The sequence below is a fragment of the Patella vulgata genome, chromosome 2 (assembly GCF_932274485.2).
Source record: "Patella vulgata chromosome 2, xgPatVulg1.2, whole genome shotgun sequence".
In the NCBI taxonomy this organism is placed as follows: domain Eukaryota; kingdom Metazoa; phylum Mollusca; class Gastropoda; family Patellidae; genus Patella; species Patella vulgata.
Window position 1 is genome coordinate 66776410 of NC_065880.2, and position 26932 is coordinate 66803341.

A 26932-nucleotide genomic window follows, 5' to 3' on the forward strand; every position below is an offset into this window, starting at 1 on the left:
ACTCTTCACAGAAAAGTTTATTTCAGTCCCTATGCAAATTACCCAGATGAAGACACTTATGTTGGTTGATTTGGTTTGAGCAGCCATTTTGACAGAACTGATGACAGAACTGTTAAAGTTGGCGGAGAAAAAGGTCAAGGTTCGTTTCGAGCATGCACAGTAATCCGTACTGAAACCGTGCTCAGACCGGATAGCGTTTACACTACAAAAATTAACCCTGCCTGGCACCGTGCCGAGACCACCTCACTTCAGTGACCAGATTGGCATGGTACTCAGTACTGCACGCTTACGTTTTACCTGTTTACACTACAAAAAAATTAACCAAGCTGTGCTTGTACCGTGCCTGGCACGCCTAAAATTTGTAATGTAAACGGGGTTATAGAAGGACTTAAATGCCTTAACTTTGCATTTAATACATTCTATAGCTGCTTTCATAGATTTAAACCCTTATGTTAGAAACCCTATTGATTAGCCTTGTTCTGGACTTTGATTTTGCCTCATTTCTACAAACTGAGTAATCCTAAACCATTTTCTTCATTTTAGTAACAATGAAATATCTTGTAAACACACAACCAATCATGATATACACTACAATAATATACTGTTTGAGAAATGTTCCCATTTTTTGTGTTTGCGTTTATGGATTGTCTCCCTTGTAATGAATTAAACCTCACAGTGGATGCTTATGTCCGGCCCCCTGATCCATTCCTATGATTTGATGGTAAAATTATTGTTTATTACTTGCAGTGTTGTTGTGCATTGTGTCTTGACCACTGATTTGTCTACTTGGTTTCTGTTTATTTATTGGGGTGGGGGGGGGGGCGTATTTCATGATGTCATGTACGAAAGTTCTTCAAATAAACAAATCGATGCCTCCGTTTTAATACCTACATATGAAATTTGGTTGAAATCACATCATCATTCTGTAGAAGAAGTCAAATCATAGCTTGCCAGACAGGGTAACATATGCATCCCTATCCGAATTTGGGAATCTGCACTGTAAATAATGATCAACATCCAATTCATGTGAGAACCGGACAATAGAGGGAGAAAAACAGAGCTATATCCCTCAATAAACAATCATAAGTCAAGGGTAATAAATCTGATAGTTTAAACATCTTCACCTAAATCTCACTATTAATTCAAAATTTTGGGAACCGCAGTGGCTCAGTACATAAGACACTGGCTCACTAAGAAGGAATATTTCGGATTGGACGAAGAAAAAAAAAAGGTCCTGTGTACACATTGGCATGCACGTAAAATAAGCCTTGACAGCTGGAAGTTGAAATAATAGTAGGCTGGAGTGCCACCTGGGCAAAATTTTCTTCGTAGCATACACCCGTCTTCATTAGCCGTCAGTGCAGAAAAATAGGACGTTAAACACCTGTTTATTTCCTTTAAATTTTTGATAAAAAGCGGTGAAAATTTGTCACTTTTTTTTCTGACACTATTTATTCAATAAATATTTACATATTATAAAAGTACACTATATAATTGTGGGATCTGAAAACAAGCCGGGGCTTATATAAATTCATGTTCAAAATTGACATGACTTATCTTTACCACATAACTAATTACTCCTAAAAAATTTGGTGAAGAAATTAGCTCTGTAGAATTAGTAAAAGTAATTGGGAACTGATCATGGAAAGAAAGCAATAACAATATACTACCATATTGATATATGTGCATATAATCATGTACTAGGCACAGACTGATGATGGACAGAAGTGACCTAAACTCTTTAGGATAAAACTAGAGCAACACATTGAGTCAATGACTAAAATAGAAAATTGTTAATCAATAACAATCATCTATCAAAGTTACCAAACACATCGTACAGATTCTTAATCACAGGCTAACTAATTACACAATTTTATATCATACTTCATACAACCTGACTGGTGAAAAATGCTGATAATGCAAATAATAAATAACAATGTTTCCTCACTTTTGAATTTTAATAGGATTCTTCCATAATTTATCACCACTCTGAAGAAAATTCTGAAGAAAGTTTCAATAAGCCAGGCAAAATGATTTCAGTAATATTCCATTTCAATTAATATGATATTCAGATCAAAATAAAGTACAGAAACATCATGTTACCTCCGGAATGATATACCCTTCTTTTCTGAAGCAAACCAAATCATACCTACAATGTTCTTTTTTCCTCTTTATTTTCTATGGGACTAAGAGGAGGAATAGTCTTGTGTATGTGTGCTTGTTATCTATTCAAGTCATGGATTTGATTTCTGGTTTGACCACAAGTAGTGTCACCTGCTTAACCTCATGGTTTTCTCTGGGCATTTTGGTTTCCTTGAAATAATAATGAAGAAATATATAATATTAGTTCAAAAATGACCTGGTTAGTGTCCAAATTTCTCTACCATGTACAAATTTTGTACACAAAAGAACAACTAAAGTTTGTGTCTTCTTTAAATGAGAAGTTGTATGGGTTTTCAATAATGGATATATTGTGTTGTACCTTAGATTTAGTACATGATGAGCATGCTTTAGATATCTATAGTGTGTATTTTCCTGAAAGTGATTTTAAGTTTCATTTAGGCTCCGTCAATATTGATATCCCATAAGAATACATCAATGGTCATACTGGCAGACTTATTATGTTAATAAAATTGCCGTGAGTCAAGACAAAAATATAAATAGTTGATTTACAATGCAGTGTTTGTTGTCCTCCTTTTGGTTACATAATTGTTAAAAAGATCTTTTATGCATAATTTAAGATGGTGGTTTGTCATAAATAGTTTTATTGCTGTGTTGATTTATATCTGATAGTGATATCATTAGTAAATATCAAACTATATGTAGTATTATTATTACTATATTAGGTAGATGTAATCATAATCTTGATTAAAATCAGTCCAATTTTTTGATTAGTTTTTATTAAAAATGGCCAATATCAGTATTTGAATTATAAAGGGTTACTGCTGTTCAATTTACATGATTTAATGGTTACTTACAGATGACTGATTTGCTCCTTGATTACTTACAGGTTGCATATCCTGAATTAAATGACAAAGATCTTGAAATCACAACCAATGCTAGCTTCATCCAATTTTCCAACCTAAACTGGATGTCAGTGAAATTTATCTGTTTTCATTTTAAACTATTGATTTGTTGTCAGATATCTTTAAAATCGTGACCATTTACTGACAAAAACTTGATACTTTAAAGCTAGAATAAGATGTAACATATACAAAATTTGACATTAAATTGATACATTGCTGATCAAGTGATCATCCCATAGTTTTCTTTTTTAACTAAAACATTAAAGATAACTGATGATATATTTGAGAACAAGAGATATGTGATATATCCATAAATGACCTTAAAATACTATTTGTACTAATAACATTAAATACTAAAACATAATAAAATATTATGTCTACAAAAACTACTATTACCACCCGAGCCCTCTTTTGTTTTTTACTCTTAATTTAAACATGCAGAGTTTCAGATAAAAATGTTCCTTCAAGACTTAATATACAAGATAAAGTAAAAACAAATCAGATAGGACAACCAAACTGTGGCTTTCAAAGTAAGGATAAAGTGTTGGTCCTTAACTATTCAATGTCAACTTTTGATAGGTTTCTTATTTTATTTTTTCATAGCTGAAAAAACACAGCAAGTAACTCACCTATTAAGTATCCCACAACACCAATTTTCCATGGTACCAAGATTTAAAACTCAGACCTGTCAAGTATAAATAAAGATTTTGTGTTAAGTGCACCAACTCTGCTACAAACTGAGGTTTATAAGCTTCTTCGCTTATTTGGTGATTTTTGTTTCTGCAGGAGGAAGAAAATTTTCGACTTTCAATGACAAATGTTTTAAAGAAATACACTAAGGGATTCTTCCGTCAAAATAATGCTTTTATGTTTCAAAGTAAAAAAATTTCCCCACAGATCATTAGTAAAAATTGACTGTTATGCTTCTATGGCTACAGCTCTACAAAATCAAATTGTATGCAGAACATTGCAAAAGAATGACATAAGAGAATACCATTTCATGTATAAATTTACCAGATGATATTGTATTAGGAATAAATTGTATGGTTCTTTAGGATTTCCAACATCCATCAATTTTTAATAAGCTTGCAGGAAGAACAGGAATATTTTTTTTTAAAATGTATGCATTAAAGCTAAAGAAGATCACCGAGTTGTTAATATTTTATTTCAATCCGTTAGAATTGATATCAGGACTCAGCTAAAACTTTCTGTAGACTGAATGAGTTAAAAGTGATTGAAGTAAAAACAAGCCAACAGTGAGGCTGATGTCCCCCCACAGAAATCCCAAAATAAATAGATGACACATTCTAATTAATCCCACATTTATTTTTTTCAAAAGTATCGAGCAATCAAACTATACACTAAGTTTCATCACTCTCTATCAGATACAATCAAGATTATCTTGTCCCAAAGCATGGACCAATGAAATTGATTAGCTCTGCTTAGCTTCAGCTCAAAATGTTAATCATTGAATTCAGTCAATATATTCACCTAATGAACATCTACATCAGATTTAAACATTCTACCTCAATTAAAAGCAGAGTTGTTATGTTCCAAAGTCTTGATCAATCAAATTGCTTATCGCTCCTTAGCTTAAGCAGAAAATCCTCACCATCAAACTTAGTCATGGTAATGATATAATGAATCTATATTCAGTGTTTCATGGCTCTCACTTCATTATAACCAAAGTTATCGTGCCCCAAAGCATCAACCAATCAGATTGCTTATCTCTGCTTACCGTAAGCAGACAATGTTCATCATCGAACTCCATCAAGGCAGTCACCTAAAGAACGCCTACACCAAGTCTGAACATCCTACCTCAATTAGAAGGACAGGTATTGTGTTCCAAAGTCTCGACTAATCAAATTGCTTATCACTCTCCTTATACCCTCAACAGAAAATGTTCATTATCAAACTTAGTCAAGGTATTGTTGTAATAAAGCTATATACCAAGTGTCCTCACTCTCACTTAATTAGAACTAAAGTTATCGTGTCCCAAAGCATCAATCAAATTGCTTATCTCTGCTTACCCTAAGCAGAAAATTCTCATCTTCGAATTCCATCAAGGCATTCACCTAATAGATACCTACGCCAAGTGTGAACATTCTAACTCAATTAGAAGGAGAGTTATTGTGTTCCAAAGTCTAGACCAATCAAATTGCTTATTGTTCTGCTTACCCTGAGCAGAAAATGCTCATTATCGAACTTAGTCAAGGTATTGATGTAATGAAACTAGACACCAAGTTTCATCACTCTCACTTAATTAAAACTAAAGTTACGTGTCCCAAAGCATCAACCAACAAAATTTGCATATCTCTGCTTACCCTAAGCAGAAAATGCTCCTCTTTGAAATCCATCAAGGCATTGACCTAATAAACACCTACACCAAGTTTGAACATTGTAGCTCAATTAGAAAGAGAGTTATTGTGTCACAAAAAGTGTGAAGGACAGACAGATGGACGGATAGACAGATGGACAGACAGACGAACCCATTTTAATAGTCCCCTGCTTTCTTCGAAAGGTGGGGGACAATGAAATTCCTATTTTATACATCCAGTGGTAGAACAATCCAGGTAAGCTTTTAATATTAATTTGCAAAATTCTAAGTTGTAACCTGTTTAAAGAATCATGAAGCAATCAACATGTATGTTTAAAGATAGATTGTCAGACAGAAAAACATATTCGTACAACACTCCAAGCAGTCAATATGAGTTGTTGCATTGTGATTCCACAGTTAAACAAGACCCTAAGCCAACTATATTTCATGGAGCTAAATTGCTAATATTTGGGACCTAGAAATCGACACAAATGGGTCGCAATGCATATAATAATGTAAAATGAATATATATAATCTGATTTACATTCAATCGTTTCGATTTTTACTGTAATTTCTAATCAGTTATGTTCGGCGAAATACGCGAGAAGTCTCAATTGAATGGCAATCTCTAGGGTCTGGTTATTCCAGTCTACACCGATAAGAATATGTCTTCAACATTTGACATGACCTGTGGAATATGTCTAGCCTCGTTCTTCGAGTCCCTTGTTACAAATTGCACTGAAACGCATTATGGTACCAAAATGTTTATTTTGTCTTAAATATTGGATATCAGAAGCCCATCTCTTCCTGGTAAGATCACAACATCATTGTTGATTTAAATTTGTGCTTTCAATGTCGGAAACTTTGCATGATATTTGGCACAGACACAGACCCATATCTGGCAAAATGATTGGGCCGGATATGGCATACCACAACTGGGCAAAATCTGGGCTGGACATGGCCCAGTCAGAGCTAACAGCTGACAAAGATGTGGGCCAGAGGTGGTACAATTTCTATCCCTTCTTAAAGACGGAGGTTGGATGGTCTAGTGGTTTAACGCATGCCCCTGAAATCATAAGGTCTGTCATTGAGTCAAGTGGTGTGGTTTCTAATGCCCACTTGTATGTGACAAGAAGTAAGGTTGCCTGTCTAACCTCATCGGCTTTTCCGGGTCCTTTCCTCACAGTGCTAAAGAACCCTATGCACAAGCAAATTACTGTATTCATTTTTTTCGATGGATATAAGCTGATACGGCACCATGGTATTTCTTCATAACACAATTTGTAGGTTTTTTTCTATCAAGTAACTTGCAGATGTTTTTATTCATTCGTCCATGATAGACACACGGCACAGTAATCACGTGACAACCATAATTGAAATGGCTTTAAAATTAAATTTGATACGACTATGCCATACAGCTTTCAATAATAATGACAATATTTTTTCAGCATGTGTATAAAATAAAAAATCATAACGGTAAACGCTATTGACCTTATTCCAACGTCACGTATCATTGGGGATTCGGCATTGGAGATTCATAATATTTAATGACTGTTTCTCGGTGTATTTGATGTTTTATCCGATGATTATATTTAACTAGCAACTGGTCAGTGAAACCATTAAATTATGATCCAATTATTATTTTAATAATCCTTGTGGTGGAGTTTGATCACACCTGCAATAAATGCAAAAAATGTACATAAAAAAAAACACATTTTTACTTCTTTATATCAAGCATGGTCTAGGGGTCTGTCAATGCCAGTGTCAAAGCGTTAAGTCGGATAATTCTTATATTTGGAATAGATATAGTTAGCCCATAATTTCTTCTAATTTGATAAGCTTATTTTTTCTCTCTGTTGATTAATTTGAATTCTGTTAATGATGCCAAGGCAAAAGAATAGTTAAATGAAATTATTTAAATAATAAAACCACATAGATCTTATCTAATTTTTTATTATTGTATAGAAAGTAATAAAATATACTCTTCAAAAAAAGTAGGGGATATTGAAATGAAAATACCTATGCAGGTATGTTCACAGATGAAGAAGTTATCGCCCCAACAGAACCACTGAGCTGCACATGCGACACGCAATAGCGCCATACACGTGGGAGGGGTTCATTGTCAAATTTGACACTTCAAGGGTTGGCGCGTGCTGGTTTATCCTATCCATGTTTGCTTTCCTATCGGTTCTTGCATTACTGTTTAGCGTATTTTTGCTTTAGTGTGTTACGTTTAATTTGCAATGAGACGTCTTCAACATGAAGAACATCTACGCGCTATTGGCATGCTTCAAATGGGTTCTACACAACGAGCAGTAGATATGCTTAATGTGTCACAGTCTGTGATCAGCAGACTGTGGAAGCGGTACCAACAAACACACAATGTTGATGATAGACCTCGTTCAGGTCTTCCTAGAGCCACTACACAAACCCAGGATCGATACATTAGTACACAGGTCCTGCAAAATCGAGGACAAACGGCCAATAAGCTTTCTGTAATCTTGTACATTAAAAAAATATTATTTTAAGACTCTATTTTTTATTCCTAATAAAACTAATATAGAACACCACCACAGCACCCAGGAAACTTCTGCTGGAACTTGATGTCATATTCTGAACCAATATTTATTGGGTTGATATTTTGAGGCATTTGGCCAGTTGCATGTGGGCCATCTCTGGCCCAAACATGGCAAACTTCTTGCATAATATTTTTTCAAATGTCTTGAATATACAGTGGACATACTGTGAAATCCGACATCATTTTCATGTCCCAATTTACTTCCTTATTATTTCAGCCAAAAAATCTTTAGAGTAATCCGTACTCTGAATATTCCGAATTACAACATCAATCAACCGTGCCATCACACAATTTCCATTGAATCAACAATGTATAATCCGGCCTTCAATCGGTAGGTGTGAAGCCACAAAAGATTAACAAGCTATCACCAATCAATTATCGGTGAGATTAAAACTCGCTCGCGTAGGTCTTTGTTGATTACTTTGATAATTTTATAATCTCTTGTAAGACAGTTGTGACTAATACTCAAGAATACCCACGAATTTTCCCACAAATTATTCACAGTCGTAAAAATATTCCTGGAACCTGTCGGAAACATTCGTTGCACATGCCGATTGAGCCTGAATACCTAAGTTTGTTCACCCTACGGATCTATCAAAACCGTGTGATGACGTCGACCTGAACGTAGAACAACAGATTATCAATGAACACGTTCACACCAAAGACAAGTGTGCAATCAACTGAAGACGATGTGGGCCATATCCAGCCAGATGTTGCCATATGTGGGCCAAAGTAGGGCCAAAGCTGAGTGGCTGTCTACGGCTAGTTTAAATCTGATTAAGTACCACTTGTGAAACTGACCTACCAAATTTGATTAAAATCCATCATGTGGTTTTGAAGAAGAAGTTGAGAATGACTAAATTTGCTCCTTTAAGGTGTCTCTGTCTCATCTCTATTATGTGGGACTTACTTTGAACAAATCTAAATTATATTTAATACCACCCCTATCTCATCCCCCAAGCAAAATACCTACCAAATTTGATTAGCAGGAGAGAGAGAGAGAGAGAGATGGGGTTTAACGTCAACTCGACACAAAATATGTCATTTTGGGACTAACATATGTTTCAATTTCTATTTCATTTCAATAATTTGCTTGCGCGTAGGGGTCTTTAGCAGTGGGAGGAAACATGAGGACCCAGAGAAAACCCACGAGGTTGGACAGGCGACCCTACTCCTTGTCATATGTACAACCAGGGAATCGAAACCACACCAGACCTCATGATACAGCGCGCACACGCTAACCATTCGGCCATCCAACCCCCCTCAAATATGATCGAAATCGATCATTCCACCAAGCAGTTGAAAAGGAAAGTAGGTAATAAACAGTTAGGGGTTAATACACATGTATGGGCTAATAAAATTGTTATACTGAAAAAGATCACTGGAGCAATGAGAAGATACGCTACATCATAATCAAGGCCAAGGTATAGATTTTAGGTAAAAGATATTGATTTCAAGAGTGTTCACACGATTCTACAAAGTCAGCAAGGGCAATATAATTCTAGAAATAATTAACGAAAGTTGTTGAAATTCTATATGTCTCAATAAACTTAAACATATGGCAATTTATTAATAGAATTCAAATGATAACATTTGTTGCAGAAGTGTTCACAAGATAGTATACAACTTAAGCACAAGCGGATAAATTTCAGGTTTATCACTGACTCTAATTTGTAGCGCATTCACATGTTTGTACACTGTGAGCAGGGGCAATAATTCTAGCAGCAATCAATGAAAAATGTTGAAATTTTGTTTCACAATATTCAGCCTTGCTTCCACTTCATAACCTGTCTATAACTCAGACATTGTGCCATATTTTAGTGCTGTATTTTAATTACCTGTTTGCAAAAGTTACAAATGGTATTGAATAGTTGCATTCATGTCACTCAATTATAATATAAATTGGAGATCACTTCACGTGACAATAAAATAACTTTCAACCATCTTTGAGACGATACGTCTGCTTTGAGTAATTCTCCTCTGGCACAGGACAATAAAATGAAATCCATTCATGGTGTTTTTCACCATTTTTAGGGGACCAAAATGACAAAAATATTTTGATTAAATAAGCAAGTAAAGCTATTCTTTTTGTCTATCTTTAAAGATTCACTCCATCATTATTATGTGACATACTAGGATACAGGCTATGTCAAGATATTAGAAATCATTCAACCATACTTTCAGGTTTCTTAGGCTATTAATTAATTAATTGGGTTAAGGTTATGACAACTCTCAATAAGTACAAACCACATTTGTGTTGCCATAAACAAGCATGGAAATATTGATTTTATTTCTAGCAGATAAAATGTTAGGCAGTATCAAAGTTGCCTAAAAAAATGACAGGAATTGTGCCTCCAAAATCCTGAGCAATAACTCTAGAAGTGATTTAAGGATTCTTCATCTCTTAAACACAGTGTACAACCATAAAACCAGTTAAAAGATAATTTTATCATCTTGTTGAGCATCCACAAGTTTTTCAAAGTGATCAAGGGCAATAACACTGGGAACAATTAGTGGAAATTGCTTTGCCTTAAACACTAAATATAAATTTGATGAAACTTTTGCCTCTAGAGCATCCACAAGGTTTTCAAAGTAATCAAGAGCCTTAACAATAGGCTTCATCTTCACCTCACTTTATACACTGTGTAAATATAAAGCCACTTGGATGATAACTTAAACCTATATAGATGTCCAACCTCGTGGGATAGCTTTCTCTGTGTCCTCCAGTTTCCACCCACTGCTAAAGACGCCTACGCTCCAGCGAATTATCGAAATAAAGTTGAACCATGTGTTCGTTGTTTTGAGTGGCCGTTAAACCTCATTTTTCTCTCTCTCTCTCTCTAAAATATTTTTCAAAGTAATCAAAGGCCATAACTCTGGCAGTCATTATCAGGAAACACTAAAAATCAATATGCTTCTTCATCTCATCAACTTAAATGAACGCATTTAAAGTCACTTGGGGGATCACGGTGGCTAAGTGGGAAAGGCGCTGGCTCGCTAGTCTGGAGGTCGGGTGTTCGATCCCTCCATTGGCCAAGAAAGTTCATCCAGATTTTCCGGTGTGGTTTCCTCTTGTCAGTGATGCAGGACGGAGGGCCTGACAGGGACAGCTGTCTAGTCATTCGGATGAGACGAAAAACCGAGGTCCCGTGTACACATTGGCGTGCACGTAAAAGATCCCTTGACAGTTGAATTCGATATAAGAGTAGGCCGTAGTGCCGCTGTCCGGACAAAATTTCCCTCATAGCACACTGTATGGCGTATGCCCTTCTTCATTAGCCCAGTTCGGAGCAAAACAGTAGGACGTTAAACCCCATTTCATTTCATTTAAAGTCACTTGGATGATAACTCTAGTCTCTAAATCTAGTTCAATACTACCAGTTTTTGTGTCAAATTTGATGTGTGCAGTCTATTTTGAGATAATCCTTACACAAGTGCAAACCAAGATTCTCAATATCTATTATTTGATAATGCAACTGGAACACATAATACCAAAGTTTAATAATAAATAACACTTAAAAGTGATTCCAGTTTCTCCATTCCTATTGTTTGAAATTCAATATCTACATCTTCCAAAACTGTTGATACCTAATAACTTATACAAAATTAGATGAAACAAACTATGAACCAGCAGACTTAGATTCCACAAAAGTTTGCTTTTAATCTCATTAACTATACTTGTCCTTATAGGTTATGGCCCCCTCTCTCTAAATCAGAAACTTGTTCTAAAAACTTGTGCCATTTTTCAATATTGTTCTTTTTATTGATATGAACTTTGATAAACAGCAAGGTTACATTGATTATTGGTTGTATTTAATCCACTGTAAGCCTTATTTCATGTGGCTACACACACAACAGTATTAACAGTCACAGTTCTCAATCAATTTTAATACAAAATCATAAAACCATAACAATGTTTTATTATCACTAGTTTTTTATATGGGCAAACAGGACCACAACAAGAAAAGTCTTATATGGGCAAAGTCTTACTGGAATTAGAAACCAGAAAAGTTCAATATGAAGATTATTATGTGGTCTCAAAACAATAATAAGGTACAGTAGCTTCTCCACAATATCAAGGTTTACATACTCAACTCTTGAGCAGACATTTTGAAAATTACAAAGAGATATAGTTGCTACATATTTGACGAACAGATAACTTCTTAAAGTCAAGTCACTTCTGACACCTGAAACTAAATATGATTGTTAATATTTCATTTACATGTCAAAAAGAGATTATGTATGGTTTAATGATCGAGAGTGAGACATTAAGTAATATATTGATACTGCACGAGGCGTTAGCCGACTGTTGTTTCAATATATTCTGCAATGTCTTTAGCCCGAGACCATCAAACAACTTAAAATACAGACACCATCATGCACGTGCTTTTCAATGAAATACGTCACGCAAGTCCAATATTTCATCTCGTATAGATAATGTACGATTGACAAATTGCCCGTACATTATTGGAAATAATGGTACCTGAACATCAAAGGATGACGTCACATCTGTATTTTAAATACAATTACTTTAATCATGTATTATAAGGTCCATGCTTTAATATGCCTAATATGGAGAACTGCCACGGTATGTGAATGCAGCCTTGAATAACTAACTGCATGCCATTCATGTGTTCTCTTTACAAATCAATGTAGAATGCTTTAGAAACTGAGAATCTTCAGAGGTGGATTAAGACTGTAACAGGACCTTGGCGAAAATAGTCCCCATACACATATAAGGTATTTTTTTTTTTTTTAAATAAAAGAGTTCCTTTCACTAACCTCTTCAATATGATGAAACATTTAACTGGTCGCATGAATCATAGTTTGGCTATAATTCTGATGAAAGGGGTGTAGAAATATCATAATTTGAATTGAAGTAGGCTTTTAGTGAAATCAACACATGGTTAAATAACTCAAATGTACCCCCAGTCAGGACAGGACACATCGGGATAGGACAATTTTGAGATGAGTCAGTTGTCCTTGCAATATGAAGTTATTTTCCAACTTTATTTCTATACTTTAACTACAATTAAGTTTCAAACACTCTTAAGTTTTCTTCACAAAAAATTGTCCTGGCATTAGGTGAGTCTGGAAAGGGAATCTATGGATGTTGGGTGGGATACTGGGTCTAACACTTGAAGTTGCTTAGCAGTTGGTTAATGAAAATAGGAAGTGAACAGACAAAAACTATGTTAGTTTAATATCAATCCAAGTGTAGTCTCTGCATCACATACCTTTCTAATCTGAGCAATGTGTATAGCTTTCAAGCTGACCAGCTAAAAAAAAAGTTGCTGGAGTAGTCACAAGATTCAACAAATTTGAGCAAGGACAATAAGTATAGAACCAATTAACAGAAATGGTTCTTTTTGGGAAGATTGATCAGTAATTTTTGTTGCTAGGACAATGAAGTAGGATACCATTGTTTAATTATTTTTTTTTATACTAACCTGTCTTTGAAACTACAAAAAGCATTACAAATATTTAAGAAAATATTGATATAAAAAAAAACAAAAAACATTCTGTAGAGTGTCTTCAGGAATAAAGCTTAGAATTTTAGAGTATTTCATGACTTATGTAAAAAGACTGTTTTATCATATGAAAAAATCTAATTTACAGTTTTTGATGGTAATACCAATATCTTGGACAACTGTTTTTAGAGTGTCACAGTTTTCTTTATTTAAAGCAGCATTGTGGAAGATAGATAAAGAGCTGACAGTTCTTGCTATAATAGTTAAAAAATAGATAATGTAATGGAATTATGCTGAAAATTTAGTAAAATTACTTCACTCTGAGCAGAGCAATTCAATAACACTGCAGCCTCGATTGTCATTGTTACCGTTGTTACGATAATAAACAAGTCTTGATTATCCATTTTTAAGGTTAATCCTCAACTGCCGTTGAACTGCAGATCGAATTTCAAATCTATTTAGATTGCATCAAGAGTTGATTATGGTCTTGTCATGTTAATAAATGTTTTATTAATAGTTTATATAACATTTAAGGACTAAGGCATAATACCTGTTTAATATGAATGTCATAGCTGAATGGTTAGCACGTGCCGCTGTACCATAAAGTCTGTCATTGAGTCAATTGTATGTGACAAGGAGTAGGGTTGCCTGTCTAACCTCGTGGGTTTTCTCCGGGTCCTCCGGTTTCTTCCCACTGCTAAAGACCCCTACGCGCAAGCAAATTATTGAAATAAAATTAAACCATATGTTAGTCCTGAAATGACCTAGTTTGTGTCGAGTTGACATTAAACCCCGTTTCTCTCTCTCTCTCTCATTAGAAACTAATGTGCTTAAATTAAATAATAAACTGAAGACATTATCTGCCTTTAAAGACTGAATGAAATGAATGAAACTCTAAGGCAATGTTCTTGCTTGAATGTAAGCTAAGCGTTAGCAATCCCTGCTCATAAATCATACACTATATAATATAACAGGTATTTCTATAGAAGCATGAAGCTACATGTTTTTATTAGTATTCTATTTATATTCTACAAAAAGGTTATACTACTAAAAATATCATAGAAACATTGCTTTCACTTGTACACAATAATATTATTCTGTTTTTCCTGTGGGTGAAATGAAGGGATTAGAAGCTTCATCATAAGCCTCTCAGCTTTTCAAATTCACATTTAAAAATTTTATATAAGTTATATTTGGGATAACCTTTGTCCCGCCTTAATGCAGCAAGGAATTTTCCAGGAGCAACCTGCAATCGTTTTCAAAACTACTATTGGCTCTTAATGTCTAATGTATATGAGCCACAATGGATTGGTAGATCACGCTCAGATTTTATATGGTATCTGAAAACCGGAATCAAGACAAATCGAAAATATTTTTTTACTGTTTAGTGAAGATCTCCAAAGTGTTGTTTAAGATAATAAATGCCAGATTGCAATGGAATTGGTTTTTTTTCCTTTAAACTCCTGATTCTTATAATTTTTTAAAAAGCTGTTTTTATATATTCAATCATTATTGTGCCATTATTGGTATGAGCACCGGTGTATAAAGCTGTAAACACCATCAGTAAAATGAGTTGGATATTGGTCATGGCTGTAAAATGTACCTTATCGACAGAATAAATTCCACAAGTTTTGGCTAAAACAGAATGTACAATAATAACAGATCATTTTCTCATTTAGAAAATTAATGCAGCATTTATATGCTGGGTTATAATATGGAATAGCGATGTTTTTAAAATGGTTGTTTAAATAGTGTTAATCTGTGGAACCATTCCCTGTACCTATATTCCCCAATATAGAAACATATATGTTAATATTATACATAGTAAATATACACTATATACTATAGATATAAAACTACATTTCATTCCATTTTTAGTTACAGAATATACATATTAGAATCTATCTACAACTTTCCATTGTAAATCTGGTCAGAGGTTATATGACCTTCTGTAATAATTCTTAAACTGAATAGAACTGAATAAAGCACAAAGCATATTTCAGCATAATGAATCTAACATAAGCCTGCCACCCTTTGAAGTAATATATAAAAAATACAAATGAACTTTGACTTTAACACCCGTACAATTTTATGGATACACAATTACTGTGACTTTCGATAAGGATACTCTGGTCTTTATCATTTGCTTGAAAAAGATAAGAGTATCTTCGTCAAAATAGTGTATCCATAAAATTGTACCTTGTGTTAATATGTTCAATTACTAAATGCCTATCGAAGAAACTTTGACTTTATCATCTCATTTTGATAGAATAATAGGTTAATATTTACTTATTAGAATGTGTGTATTGTATTATTCAACATTCTGTGTAACATTTTATTTTACAATATCATTATGACAAATCCCAAGATATATTGCACGGAAATTGAAACCCAACTAGTTTAGAGATATTTCTCTGAAATTTGGTGATATTGGGGACTGAATAAGAAGTAAATAAAGCCTTGTTTGCACTATAAAAGAAAGGGAGAGTTATAAGATGGTTAAAGAAGACATGTACAAAAAATGGGATATGATATACCTACTGTTGTATACTAGTAAGAAGTTTTATTTTAATCCCTTCAAGTGCCTCACAATTAGAACTAGCTGTAGATTAAAGTTAGATTAGATATTAATCTGATTGGGGCATTCGTAATCTAGTAACGAAAGAGTTAATCTGTAAAAGCTCTTTAACTGACATAATTGTCTGGGTCTTTTTCATCCTGATCTAATTCTACAAAAAAAACATATATAGGCAATTATTCTGATTGATTAATATTTCATTTTTCTTTGTTCATTTAAACAATGCATATGTTATCTGTTCTTTTGTGAGCCTTGAATGAATTATTGAACTTAGCCTCTTATATTAATATTAAATATCAGAATGGTTCACGGTTCAATGGTTCTTATGGCTATAATATTGGTTATCACTAGTCCTACTGTCATCAGCATGAATGGTTTGATTTTGTTGTTATTATCAGTTTAGGATTGTGTATATTTATGTGGTATATTTTACATTGATGTTTTTAATATGATGGACCTTCAACAGCTGTTATGAATATGAATCGTTATAATATATGTATTATAGTTAGATTTTGGAAGATTACTTATATTACCATGTTCTAACACGCTGTACATGGTTAGCAGTAACTGCTTAATCAACCCTACAAGTTTACAAGATTTCTACATGCTTATATAATAATCTTGCTGGGATATTTTGCTACTAATTAATAAATTCAGGTAAGTAAGAATTAAGTAATATATTTTTATCTGTGATATACATAATATACCCTCTTTGTAATACATTCTATTCAGTTATTTCACAATATGGCTTACATATATTGATCTACTGCCAGTCAAAATACATTAGTCCTGGTCTATCGATACGGAAATATACATGTTATACAGACTTCAGGTAAATTCTTACACTTTGTACTTTTATTTTGATAAATACTGTGTGCATTTTCATTAACTAGCAATAGAGAATCTTCCCAACCTGAGGGTATAAATACTACCTCCCTAGCTGTACAGGCAAACTTTACATCTACCAGCAAAAATTATGTGCATGGAACCCTTTTGTATGGTGTGTCATCATCATGTAGCGTCAATGACATTATATTGTAAATGGAAACCTAGATGCGAGAATGTGGATAAACCATAGAGAAATGTGTTTTAGTTGTATTCAGCTATAATAATTATACCTTAGCTAGTAGTTTTAATACTAATGATCAGGTCTGGTTCTACTATTAGGCCAAGTACTAAGCAGCTGGCTAAGGTGCAGGGCTCCCGGAGTGGCACAGTACGGACCTTTGAAGTTCGATATGATACTTATTCTTGCGAGTTAAAACAAGTTTAGCAGTTTCAAGTTTTATGCTTTTAATGGTTTAACAAAAGATCTGTTGTTTTTTTTAAAATGTGGGGAAGAGTGGTAGGGTGGTTGCAAGTAGTTGGCGTTGAACTCTGAACTGAAGAGATGTAACAGATTTAGTGCCATAGTATAGCTAATATTGGCACCATCCCTTAGGATCTGTATTAACACTTGAAGCTATGTTTCTTTGTCCTAAATAAATCTGTTAATATGTACTAGCAAAACAAAACATACAAGGCAGTGTATGCTCAGCTGTTGATGAACACCTGGTACCACTTCCTATTATCATAGGTCTACTTGCTGTCATTACTCTATGACATTTTATATATATAAACATCACTGTCTCTTTCCATTTCATTTATATCTAATTTCATATCACTATCTAATTTTACTCATATCACTATCTGATTTTATTCATATTTCTGCCTCATTTGTTTGATTCTATTAACTCTTTGCACCACAAATTGAAAACCATATTAAACACATTATCCGTTTACCCTTTTTCACAAAAACAATACTTGCCATTACAAATAGTTTTAAACTAGTGGGGGATCACGGTGGCTAAGTGGGTAAGACACTGGCTCGCTAGCCTGGAGGTCGGGTGTTCGATCCCTGCATTGGCCGAGAAAGTTCATCCAGATTTTCCAGCATGGTTCCCCCTTGTCAGTGATGCAGGACGAGGGCCTGACAAGGACAGCTGTCTAGTCGTTCGGATGAGACGAAAAACCGAGGTCCTGTGTACACATTAGCATGCACGTAAAAGATCCCTTAACAGTTGGAATTCCATATAAGAGTAGGCCGTAGTGCCGCTGTCCGGGCAAAATATCTCTCATAGCACACTGTATGGCGTATGCTCGTCTTCATTAGCCCAGTTTGGAGCAGAACAGTAGGACGTTAAACTCCATTTCATTTCATTTCATTTCTAAACTAGTGAACCACAATAATAATACACAGAAGATGATATGATCTCTTTCATTTTCAGTAATACTTACTTTCTCGTAATTCATGCACTATGCTATAGTATTTATATGATTTTATACTTGTCATGAATGTCATGTGCAAAGCAGATTATGCTTTACTCTTTTTGTGACATCTGAAACAACTCAGCTACTGGGTACTATTGGTTTGATAATTGCCCATTATGGAAGTCCATTTATTATTATCTCAATTTTATGTACTTTTTGTCTTTGATTGCCAGTTAGGAATAATTACATACAGTTTTATATGGTATGTTTGGCACTCAGGTTATTGTGCTGAGTAATTTAAAGAGGCATAAAAACAAAACTCAGTTATAATGGATTATCCCTTTTATAGATAAATCAATATTGATACCATTACAAAGCCCAAACAACTTATCTAATTATTGGCAAAATAATAACCAGTCTGACAAAAAACAAAAAGAGGCGGAATATATTTTTGTAACCTTGTTGTCACATGTATGTGGTGACCTACTGTCAGATTGTCCATACCTACTTCAAAAGTAAAAAATAAGTTACGTTTATGTGGCGTTTAACAAGGTTGCTGTGTGTCTTGCTCTACCTTGTTTTTTTAATCTGAACTAGGATTGAACTGTTTTGGATAATTCTTTAATATGTTCCGTATAAAGGTATATAGATTTAATTGACAGAAACTTTTACCTAGAAATGTTTTATTTTGGATGTATTTGGACAATTTGCCTGGCTATATTTTATGTTTAACTAAGAAAAGTGAACATGCACTCATGATGATCTCTTACATCACGGATGAACTGTCACTTAGTTTACCAATAACAAAGATTATGTGAGTGGTTTGTTAGACTTTGACTTGTATCCTGAGCTAAAGGTGAACTCTGAAAATGTGTCTACTAAGATAAAAACTGTTTTGTCGGAAACATGGCTGTCGGATGTTAAAAACAAATGTATCTCCAGTGAATTTCAGTCTTCACTATCTGGATATAACTTTCCCAGCTGTTCACGAAATGGTTGTAAAGGTGGTGGTGTTGCAGCTTTCACCCTTAGCTGTCTTGATACGAAAGTAAATCCAACTAAATATCGCAGATTGTTTGAATGCCTCGATTTGTCCATAAAAATTGGGAATGCCTTACAAAGACTGATGATCATTTATAGGTGACCATATTCGAAGAAGAACAAATGTACATCAAACCTGTTCTTTGAAGAATTCTCTAAGTTGTTAGAGACCCTGATCACAACTGAAGTGATCGACCAAATGAAGGATGGTTAAATAAGGGCTAGTAAAATCTACCATCGACAACTCCATCAGAAAACTATAAAATATATAAAATGACCTGGTCTGCTAGACAAGTGACCATTATACCCATAAAATCAACTGGTCTGCTAGACAAGCGACCATTTCTGATGTGTATTAACCCCCCCTCCCCCACCTACTTCAGCTAATCAGAACTCTTATACAGGTGAGTTCAGGCAACCCATCAATACGGTTGAGTTCGGGAGAGCCAAACCAATCTTGAATGTTAGAAACTTGTCAAAGATATCAACATCCAGGAAGTTCTGAAACCACAACACAACAGTAGGGCATTTATCCATTTGTTGTGACCTAAATTTTCATATTGAAGACAGTAATGATAGAGATGCCCAGAAATTGCTTGACCTGATTCACTCTATGGGACTGACACAACATATTAAATTTGCCTTTTGACATGTCTGTGGATAACACGCTACCATCTGACCACAGCCTTATCAAGTTTTCCATGGACCTGACAGCACCACCGCACAAACAGGCGATCAGAATGTCCAGAAACATAAAGGCCCTTGATTGTGAAAATCTGACCCACTACTTCACAGAAAATCCCCTCCCATCATTCATGGACAAAGATGCCAATGAACAAGCCAGTGTGTACTGCCATCAGCTTAAAATGATGATCGATACTTTGGCCCCTGCAAGTCAGAAAACGTTTATAGACAGACCTTGTGCTCCATGGTATTCTGCAATTTCGAACGCAAATGGAAAAAGATAAAAACTTGAAATGAACAGACAGATTTACCTTCACAAACGTACCGAATACATCCAAATGCTAGACAACGCCCGCACAATGTATCACTGTAATCAAATATTGGAAGTAAATAACAGCAAGAAGCTCTTTGATTTGGTAGATGAAATGACAGATGACAAAAAGCAGAACTGGCTGATAGTTTCGTTTGCTTTTTCGAAAACAAAGTCTCAAAAATTTGAGAATGCTTCCATTGCTCGAATGAAGATGACATCAACTCGACATATAACCTTTACACATTTTGAACAGGTAAATAAGGAATCAATGTTAAAACTTATTCCGACTATGAAATCAAAATCATGTGAACTGGATCCCATTCCCACATCTCTCCTTAAAATATGTATTGACTACCTCATTTCTCAAGTAACTTCCGTTGTTAACTCATCTCTCCAGTCTGGTGTTTTTCCAGACGTATTTAAGTAGGCAATAGTTCGCCCTCTTCTTAAGAAGACAGGGCTTGATCAAAACGAACTCTCCAATTACAGATCGGTATCAAACATTCATTTTATGAGTAAAGTTATCGAGAAAGTTGTTTTTAACCAGTTGCATAATTATTTATTGTGTTGTATTCAAACTTCCAGTCAGCATACAGTGAATTTCACTGTGTTGAAACGGTTTTAGTAAGAGTTTATAATGACATTTTAATATCCAATGGTAAGGGGTAGTTCTGGTTCTTTTAGATTTATCAGCTGCATTTGACACGGCTGATCATGATATTTTATTGTCACGTCTTAAATCTCGTTTTAATATTTCAAATACTGTTTTAAATTGATTACAATCATATATGAGGGGTAGGACGCAAAACGTTTGTGTAAATGAACTGAAATATGGTGTACCTCAGGGAAGTGTTTAGGCCTGATTTTATTCACTTTGTACTGTGCCCCTTTAGAAGATATCTTTGTATGTAATTGCCTCGATTAAATGCTCTATGCTGATGATACTCAACTTTACCTCAGGTGTAAAATTGTAACAAATAATATACACAGTGTAGAAAAATGTATTAATAAAATTAGGTCATGGATGGTTGATAACAAGTTGACTTTAAACAATAAAAAGACAGAGGTACTATATTTTTACTCTAAATTTCAAAGAAAAGAAAAAATAAATATTTTAGACACTCTAAATGTCGGTGACACACCAGTTAAATCTTTCACGGCTGTCTGTAATTTAGGTTTTAATCATGACAATGACCATATTTCAAAAGTTTGTAATCATTATCCTATTCATTATTTTGTATTGGGTGTATAAGAAATTTTTAAGATTGGAAATGCACCGAATCACTAGTTCACGCCTTAATCACCTCCCTTCTTGACTTTTTTAACAGCCTTCTCTATAACCTTAAGCCTAAGCACAGCACTCTTAATCTCCTACAAATACTTCAAAAACTCCACCACCCGTTTAGTCTCCCGCACTAGATTACACGAACATATCACCCCTATCTTACACAAACTCCATTGGCTTCCTGTCTGTCAACGTATAAAATTAAAAATTATGATATTACCTTATAAATGTCTTCACAAATAAGCACCTCTCTATCTTTCAGAATTAATTACCACTTGGTTTCCACAGAGGTACACTTGCCAGGCTACGATCGAAGGAGGAGGGGTTAGGCTAAATGTACCAGAGTATGACTTCTATGGATCCTACTCTTTCTCTATCACTGCACCCACTCTCTGGAACAGGCTACCGCCTAGCACCTGCACAATAGACACATTGGCATCTTTTAAAAGTTCCCTAAAAATTTTACTTTTAAAGAATACTATGCCTCAAATTTTTAACCTTGAAGTATTTTTATAGCTATTCAGTTTTTCTTTCTGTAAAGTCCATTGATATGTATATGTGACTGATTAGTGAAAACAATAAATTATTATTATTATTAAAAAAAAATCCTTCATAAAGAATGGACTGGCTTGTATGAAAACAAAGGCACAAGGGCAATAAATCCTACATTTATGATTGAAATGAAAACCATGGTCATATTATTGGTACATCCATGTGTTGGTAGCAGGTATGACCCTGAAAACCAAGTACATGTAGGCCTATGTACCAGATTTTGAACAAAACAATCAAAAAACATAAAGTGAAAACAAAACATTGTACATATATTTTATTCTTATGACCTCATAAATGACATTCTTTAGCCAATGTGACATTTAAAATTTACTAACAAGGCATAACTTGAATTCATGAATGTTATTTCAAGATCTCAGAACACTGAATAAAAGAAATAAACTTGTAAATGAAGAATGGATGTATAACTGTCATTATCAAAAAAAGAATAAAAGCTTTAATTTCATATTTTATAAAACATTCACATGTTGGGCATAAAAATATATAAATGTTTATAAAAACAAGAATATGCCTACTTCAAAATGTCTCTATTGGCATGAGTTGTGAAACTTTAATGCAATAGTTGCAAGTAAAATGTTAGTTTAAAGAGTATCTTGGAGATTTTGCGCAGTTTTAGAAACCATGTCATGTCATGTATTAACAAATGTATAATAATAATATATATCATGATGTTAGAATATGATTTACTGAAGGTTAAACATATCACCTAGATAGATTTTTATCACAGAACAAGAAAAAGTATGCATTCCTGTTAAGCTAGATAACATTACATTTATAAATCTGCTGACAAAATCACAATTTTTTTATATTTTTACTGGTAAAATGATTATCACTCTTCTTTTGATTGTGTCATAGGGAACTTAACAGAGTCAAAAAACAATGGAAGAGTTTGAGGCTCTCATACAGTAAAATATATTGGAAGATATTGGATACTTTGACTGACCTAGTACAATTTGCTAGAAAATATTGTTGCAGGATAATAATGAACAAAGATCATTGGCCAATGTAACCCATACTAAAATGCCAACTCAAACAGTAAATGTATCAATGTATGACATAATACTTTGACATTGTGAAAATGCTGCAATAGGTGCATTTTTCTCAATTTCTCAATGACATAAATAACTAATTTTTATCAATTAATTTTTTAATAATCTAAAGACTGATGGGGGCACTTGTAAATGTCATGAAGACTATTTTGCTGATTTTGGGAAGACAGAAATTAGATGGGAAACAGAAGTTAATAACAATTATTATAAGGTAGTGTCAGTCTCTTCTCAGTAAAAAAAAGAAGCATGTAAAATAGATAAAGAGTAACAAATTTGCTAGTTCCCACCTTTGGCTCTGCCACTTATAATGGGAAGAAGCAACGAAATTTCTGTGGAAGTCCTATGTTCTAACTAGACAAAATACTTGATCTAAAGAAGTAAAACTTAATTTGTTTTTAATAAATTAAAGTACAATTTACTTTAAATACTTAACTTCAATTGTTAGAGTACATAACAATATATACATGTACAGGATGAATACTGTCATCTTTACTGTCACTCCAGATCGGACTACATTATTAAACATGTGCAGACCATTTTATTCTTAAAAATAATCAAAAGTAACAAGTAACAACCCATGAAGTAGTTATCGAAAAAAAAACCTAATTAGCCTGTGAATAAATTTCTGTTCATTTGGACGACAACTTTAGTTCCCACAAGCAATTATGGACGACAAACATAGAGACCTGCAGACCGATAGATGAAGTTGACAACAATATATGATCATATATAAAGATAGGTTGCCAGGCAACGAAACATACACCCACAGCCACTAAATCGTCCGGGCAGTCAACAAGAGTTGTTGGAATTTGTTTAGCCCATGCTAACGTTTAGTATACAAAACATTTAGTATCATGGATTTAGCTGTTGAAGTTATCAAAAATCATTGAAAATCAATACACATGTACTTGTTCGTCTCAAGACCTTAAACTCTGTGTATCAACCTAAAGTCAATCGAAACGATTATATATAGGCGTAAACATGGTGCATAACTATAAAATCAATCAGATGATAACTATGGTCTTTTAGTGCATCCACAAGATTTTTCAAAGTGATCAAGGGCCATAACTCAGGCAGTAATTATTGAAAATCGATAGGTTTCTTCGTCTGATGACCATAAACACTATGTATAAATTTAAAGCCAATTGGATATTAACTTTAGCCTCTAGAGTGTCCACAAGATATTTCAAAGTGATCAAGGGTCATAACTCTGGCAGTAATTATTGGAAATTGGTGAAAATCAATAGCCTTCTTCGTCTCATGACCGTAAACACTGTGTATAAATTTAAAATCAATCGGATATTAACTTAAGCCTCTAGAGCGTCCAGAAGATGCCGGACCGCCTGCCAGACGGACGACGGAGGTGACGACAATATACGATCACATTTCAATGTGGGCTTATAAAAATGAATCATTATCATTACATTCTTCATCCTCTATGTTTTGTACACCATAATCTACTGACAAAGTCTTTCTTTTGATGCACATGATTTAGACACAATTCATTCTGCTCAATTTCATCCCAGAATGATGTCAAATCAAGTACAGGACAAGTTTCTGAATTGAATTTAACATTTTCTCACGCAGCATGTAATCTTATAGTCATTTGATTTATTGGATAACCTAGCAGAAGAATCACCGTTATTTTTAAACCCACAGATCTTGAGTAATTTTTAGTTCAGTGTAAGAATTAATTCTTCTGAATATATTTAAATTAATGACTGAGACAAAAGGAGGAATTTGTTTTGCAAGACAGTAATGCTGTCATCTAAACGTGTGTTAGATAAAATAAATAATATATTTAAATTATATTGTTACCTGGCCTTATGGAGCATACAACTTATATGAGCACTGTAGACAGTGACATAAGTCAAACTACCACTTTAAAAAAATTGAAGAATAAAATCAATGACATTACTGGTTGTTAAGCAATTATTGACCATCTTAACCATGTTCACTTTATATCACTACTGTCACAGAGATGACTTCTTTTTTCAAATCTTCATTGTACAGGCCTGGTATTGTTGATATGGTTCAAGTTATTTGATTGAATTGAGTATGTGAAGGATTTTTATTAATTGACAAGATCATACTTTAACCATATGCTAACTTAATAAAGTAATACCAAACTAGACTCAATTAAGAAGTGGAACATAGTAAATAGATAGCTAATTGGATTACATGAGAGATAAATCTATCAATATACCTTTAAAATTATTTCATTTAGTGGCTTGTGATGGATAGTGGTCAAACAACAAAATCCATATTAAACCCAAACTTTATCCAGCACACATATTTCATTTGCACAGGGTTTCTGAAAACATTTGTGTAAGTATGCAAATCAAATATGCCGAAATTAGCCTTTTCTAAAAGTTTCAACTCAAAATATTAAACAATTTTGAAATGATTGTCAAAACATAACTCTTCTCTTCTGCATCCAACATTTCATTTAGACAGTTGATAAATGTGACTATATGATAAGGTTTGTATATGTTGCCAGATGATAATTACAACACCACAATAACCTACAAAATTCTACTATCAGCTTGTGAAGTACAAAAAAACTGAAAATACATTGTTTTCACTGTGAATATGTGTGAGTTTTACACAAGGTACTATCAGACAACTGAATGTTATTTCTTTCAAAACATAATAGTTGATTTGGATTAGAGTAATGGGTTCTCAGAGAATTAACCAGTTTTATTCACTGTAATATATATGGGATTTCTCTTAACAATACACTGATTAGATTTTATTTAGAATTTCAATAGATAATATAAACCAAATAAACCAATAAACAATCTCTACAAGTATCAATGTATTTTATCAATCAAACAGCCCTTTCAAAATGTAAGCAGTGAGATTGAAATATTTAGAAACTGTAAGCTTCGAAAGTGAACATCTAAATGAACATGTAAATTCAGATATATACAATAAGATTTGAAGAATCGAATGAGGATCCATTATACACACTGACTCCATAAAAGAAACATCATCACATCGAAAATAAAATAACAGCAAATACAGAAGTACTATATAGCTATGTGTTTAGGTGTTTTATTACTCCCATTGTCAGATTTTTTCTCTACCATGCAGATGTTGGTCTAGGACCCTGCAATTCTTTAATCCAGCCGTTAATAACAGTGTTATGTCTATGGCGCTTCAATTTTATACTGTAAGAAATAATAATTTCAGTTTTAGTTAAGCACATCAAACTTGCCTATAATTTGAAAATGCTGATTTTAACTAAAAACCCATTCTTCTGCAATATATTCAGATTGACATCAGGATTTTTTTTAAAGCGTGTAATTGGTCACGGTTTTACTTTCCTTCACAGACAAAAATCAATTAAATATAGAAGGAAGGTATTCATCAGGTCCTGACATTATCGACCTCTTAGTACAGAAATAAAGCAGAAAAACATTATCAGAAGTAAATGCATGACGCCAAGGTCTAATTATAAGTTTAAAAGAGCTATAAAAAAACAAAATCTAAAGTTAAGTTTGAAATGAAATGGGGTTTAACATCCTACTTTTCTGAACCAACCATACTTATTAACATTGGCACACGCCATGCAGTGTGCTATGATGGGAAATATAGGTTTCAAACTGTCAGGGAACTTTTTACACAGGACCTTGATTTTTCAGCCCATTTTTCCTTGACATGTCTCCCATCCTGCACGACTGACAACAAGGAAACCAGGCTGGAAAATCCCAATGGAACCATGGACAACCTGGTTATGAGTCACAATTGCTGACAATTATATTTCA

The 26932-nt window shown here is 33.9% G+C and overlaps 1 protein-coding gene and 1 long non-coding RNA gene across 3 annotated transcripts in view; one reads left to right on the forward strand and one right to left on the reverse strand.

The window, feature by feature from the left end:
* Positions 1 to 1487: 1487 nt before the first annotated feature.
* Positions 1488 to 25605, reverse strand: LOC126811286 (uncharacterized). Of its 2 annotated transcripts, none has more exons than XR_007675517.2 (5): positions 25369 to 25605; positions 21764 to 21959; positions 3656 to 3711; positions 3009 to 3192; positions 1488 to 2313 (listed from the first exon to the last, which is right to left on the reverse strand). It is a non-coding gene; the product is annotated as an uncharacterized LOC126811286 (long non-coding RNA). The 2 variants fall into 2 exon arrangements; XR_007675516.2 differs by having other exon boundaries at positions 2979 to 3192.
* Positions 16495 to 26932, forward strand: part of LOC126811189 (potassium voltage-gated channel subfamily KQT member 1) — a 65957-nt gene continuing 55519 nt past the window's right edge. Inside the window, exon 1 of the mRNA XM_050536753.2 lies at positions 16495 to 16627. The gene's annotated coding sequence lies outside the window, so the exon portion shown is untranslated. The remainder of the gene's footprint in view (positions 16628 to 26932) is intronic.